This window comes from Bison bison, unplaced genomic scaffold (genome assembly GCF_000754665.1).
Source record: "Bison bison bison isolate TAMUID 2011002044 unplaced genomic scaffold, Bison_UMD1.0 scf7180017864212, whole genome shotgun sequence".
Taxonomy (NCBI): domain Eukaryota; kingdom Metazoa; phylum Chordata; class Mammalia; order Artiodactyla; family Bovidae; genus Bison; species Bison bison.
Genome location: NW_011494784.1, coordinates 784,820 through 789,836, shown reverse-complemented (window position 1 = coordinate 789,836; position 5,017 = coordinate 784,820). Strand labels below are relative to the sequence as shown.

Below are 5,017 nucleotides of genomic sequence, written 5' to 3'. Positions count from 1 at the left end.
CTTTTCCAATGAGTCAACTCTTCGCATGAGGTGGCCAAAGTACTGAAGTTTCAGCTTTAGCATCAGTCCTTCCAAAGAAATCCCAAGGCTGATCTCCTTCAGAATGGACTGGTTGGATCTCCTTGCAGTCCAAGGGACTCTCAAGAGTCTTCTCCAGCACCACACTTCAAAAGCATCAATTCTTCAGCTCTCAGCTTTCTTCATGGTCCAACTCTCACATCCATACATGACTACTGGAAAAATCATAGCCTTGACTAGACGGACCTTTGTTGGCAAAGTAATGTCTCTGCTCTTCAATATGCTATCTATGTTGGTCATAACTTTTCTTCCAAGGAGTAAGCTTTCTACATGTTCTATATCAAAATATAGATTGATACATAATTTTACACTCATTTTCAATTTTCAATAATACAATATCCTGAGAAATAGGTATTATTATTGCATCAATGTTACAAAAGAGGCTTTATGACTTGTCCAAGATCGTCAAATCAAAAATTAACAAAGCCATGAGTCAAACACAGGCTTTCTGATTATAAATGCACGTGCTTTCTGCTGTTCCTTATTCATATATGACTATTTGCTTATGTCTGAGTTATGATGATGATTATCAATCAATCATTGCAGAATTCTCCAAAGTTGAACTGATTTGAGTCAACTTTTAATAGATTTATTTGATAACAGAAATAAATGTGTGTGCATGTGTGTAAAGCAATTCTCTATACCTCAGCAAATACTTTTAAGATGTTATCCCTAACAAAAAATGTTGCATTTCAAAAAGAGATCAAATAGGTTTAAATGTAGAAATACTTCAAGTGCCAAAAGAGTGTGAGGAATCAGAGTAAAAACGTGAGGTTCGAATTGCTAATTATAGAAGAAACGCCTTTACAAGGGCCACCTATAGCTCTCAAAATGTCACTGGTACTTATAATTTGACATGTCAGATAGTCCCTGACTTTATAATTTCATATACTCAAATATAAGCTAATACATATCTTTTATACAGAACAGAATGCACTCTTCTATGGCAAAGTATCTTATTTTTATTAAATTTAGCATATAAAAATGCATAGTGCTGAATTAAATTTACATTTCAAAGAAACAATGAATATTATTTTAAATATAAGAATGTGCTGTGCAATATTTGAGACACTTATAATAATGAGTATTCTTTTTTTCTTTGAATTCAAGTTTAACTGGATATCTTGTGCTTTATCTGGCAACTCCAATTTCTATATATCTAATACTCACTACAGTTTAAAAAATACTCATATTGATGTTTAAGACAATAACAACCACTAACAGCTAAATAGGATCTTCACTTTGCATAAAACCCTTTTTGGTTCAATTGTGGTAAAACACATATAACATAAAATTTACCATCTTAACCATTTTTAAGTATATAGTTCCAGAGTGTTTAGTATATTCACACTGCTGTGCAACCAACCTCCAAAATTCTTCTCAACATGCAAAACTGAAATTCTCATCCCCACTTAGCAACTCACCATTCCTGCCTTGATCCAGCCCCTGTCAACCACCTGGGTCTACTTTCAATCTTTATAAATTTGATCATTTTAGGTACCTCATGTAAGTGGAATCATATAGTATATTTTTCTGTGACAGGCTTACTTCGCTTAGCATAGTCTCCACAGGGTTCATCCATGTGAATGGATGAATCTCTTAGCTATAACCTGAGTTTTTTAAGGCCAAATAATATTCCAGTTTTATTTATTCATTTATATGACTAGGGACACACAGGTTGTTTCCACCTTTTAGCTGTTGTGAATATTGCTATAGGGTTGGTGTATTAGTCCCTTCAGGCTACTGTAAAAAAAATACTATAGACCAGGGAGCCTATAAGCAACAGAAATATATTTTTCATAGTTCTGGAGGTGGGAAGGCAATGGCACCCCACTCCAGTACTCTTGCCTGGAAAATCCCATGGATGGAGGAGTCTGGTAGGCTGCAGTCCATGGGGTCGCTAAGAGTTGGACACGACTGAGCGACTTCACTTTCACTTTTTACTTTCACGCATTGGAGAAGGAAATGGCAACCCACTCCAGTGTTCTTGCCTGGAGAATCCCAGGGACGGGGGAGCCTGGTGGGCTGCCGTCTATGGGGTCGCAGAGAGTCGGACACGACTGAAGTGACTTAGTGTAGCATAGCATAGCATAGAGGTGGGAAGTCTGAGGTCAAGGTGCCAGTGTGGTTACATGAAGACCTTCTTCCAGGATGCAGACTTTTCAGTGTTTTCAGATATTGGAAGAAGCTGGGATCTTTGTGAGGTCTCTTTTATAAGATCACTAATCCCATTCATGAGGATTCTACCCTCAACCTATTTATCCCACAAAAACCCTACCTTCTAATACCATCACACTAGGCATTAGAATTCTAATATATGAATATTGGAAGGACACAAAAATTCACACCATAGTGATTGCTTTCTTCTGAGGCTGTTCTTCTTGCTTGTAGATGGCCATCTCCCTGTAACTTCACATAGCCTTTCCTCTGCACACATCTGTGTCCTAATTTCCTCTTCTTTCAAAAACACCAGTCATACTAGATTGGGACCAAATCATTTTAATTTAATCACCATTTTAAAGGCCCTCTATCTCAATACAATCACATTCTAAAGTACTAGAGATTCAGAATTCAACATATGAATTTGGAGAAACACAATTTAGTCCATAATAAGTGTTAAACTAAAGGTGAAACTGCTGTATCATATGTAATATTATTTTTAATTTTTTGAAGGAACTCCATATATTTTTCATATCGACTGCACCATTTTGCCTTCCCACCAACAGTGCACAAGCCTTTCCTTTTCTCTACATCCTTGATAATACTTGTTAAATTTGGTTTTTAACAGTAGACATCCTAATGGATTTGAGGTGGTATCTCCTGGTGGTTTTGATTTGCATTTTCCTAATTTTGAACATCCTTTTTTGCACTTGTAGGTCATTTGTATATCTTCTTTGCAGAAATATTTTATCAAATACTTTACTCATTTTTTAATTGAATTGTTTTATTGTTGAGTCGTAGTTCTTTCAGTATTTTTGGATATTAACTCCTTATCAGAAGAAATGATATACAAACTTGTTTTTCATTCTGTAGATTACCTTTTAACTCCACTGATTATGTCCTTTGAGGCACAATTTTTTGTTTTTGTTTTAACTTTGATGTAATCTAATTTATCTATTTTAATTTCTGTTGCCTATGTTTTGGGTATCATATCAAAGAAACAGAAACCATTTCAATGTCCAATGACGTGAAGTTTTTCTCTTATGTTTTCTTCAAAAGTTTTATAGTTTTAGCTCTTACATTTAGTCTTACATTTAGGTCTTTGATCCATTTGGAGTTAATTTCCATATATGATGTAAGGTAAATGTCCAGCTTTATTCTTTTGCATAAGAATATTCAGTTTTCCTAAAACTATTTGTTGAAAAGACTTTCATTTCTCCATTGAATGGTCTTGGAACTTCTATCAAAAATCATTTGACCTTATAAAGAAGAATTTATTTCTGGGCTCTTATTCTATTCCAAAATGATCTATATGTTGATCTTTACTCTAGTACCATACTGGTTTGATTACTATAGTTTGTAATAAGTTTTGAAATCAGGAACTGTGAAAATTTCAACTTTGTTTTTCTTTTTCAAGATTTCTTAGTTATTTAAGCTGCTTTGAGATCCTGCTGAATTTTAGGATAAATATTTCTATTTCTGAGGGAGAAAATGCCATTATATTTTGATAGAGATTGTATAAGTCTATTTTTGATGGCTGCTACTGCTAAGTTGCTTCAGTTGTGTCCGACTCTGTGTGACCCCATAGACGGCAGCCCACCAGGCTCTGCCGTCCCTGGGATTCTCCAGGCAAGAACACTGCAGTGGGTTGCCATTTCCTTCTCCAATGCATGAAAGTGAAAAGTGAAAGCGAAGTCGCTCAGTCGTGTCCGACTCTTAGCAACCCCATGGACTGCAACCTACCAGGTTCCTCCGTCCATGGGATTTTCCAGGTGAGAGTACTGGAGTGGGGTGCCATTGCCTTCTCCTTTTTGATGGCTAGTTATTCCCAATACACTTCTTACAAATTAGAGTCATTTCTAATTTTATTAGTTTGACTATTATTTCTTGGTGGGAGGTAGAATGATAAAGACATTATCCTGCAGCAAGAAGTAGCACTTCTGAGAAGCTAGCATAAAGAGAAAACAAAAGACTTGGTATACAAGTCAAAAAAGCCAGGGAAAACTGAGTATAAATGTGTAGTTTGCTGAGACTGCCATTACAAAATATCACAGAGAGAGTGGTTTAAATCAGAAATATATCTTTTCATTCTTCTAGAGAGTAGACAGTCAAGATCAAGGCATCTTCAGGACTAGTTTCTGGTGAGGTCTCTTTTCCTGATGTGTATATTGCTTTGTCCTAAGATGGCCTTCCCTCTGTGTTTGAGAGAGGGAAAGTTTTCACTCATGTCTCTTCTTTTTTTAGAGAGAGACACTAGTTCTATTGGATGATAGCTCCATATGACCTCGTTTAAACTTGTGACCTCCTTTAATCTTAATTACTTACTTAAAGACCTTATCTTGTAGTCACATTTTGGACTTCAACATGTGAATTTGGGGGTTGGGAAATTTGTAACTACGTGGATTGGAAATTATGGAGTAAGAATAGTATGTCACTAACAGATAGTGACAGCCTCTTGTTGAAATGGCCACCTGTGTTCCTTTGTATAGAACTGGCAAGGTAGAGGCGTAACAGGTTCCCAGAGTCTAGTATCAAATTAATAGAGTTTATGTAGTGTCCAAAGTTGTGAATGAAAAGACTAGCTTCACTCATTCAGTGGCATTATAAAAGCTACACACAATACATCTTTGCTTTTAAAAATAAACAAGTAGGATGGAAACATTTACATATCCAGATAGTCAGTTTATATTTGAAAGAGTGGGTTCTAAGGAAATGAGTGAGATTATAGTATTTTTTTCATTTCCTTTAGTTTAGAATAAAATATTTGTAAATCTTCCTG

General features: G+C 35.6%; 1 pseudogene; it reads right to left on the bottom strand.

Moving 5' to 3' along the window:
• LOC104992155 overlaps positions 1-2,477 on the bottom strand; it is a 26,464-nt pseudogene extending 23,987 nt beyond the window's left edge.
• Positions 2,478-5,017: the final 2,540 nt, after the last annotated feature.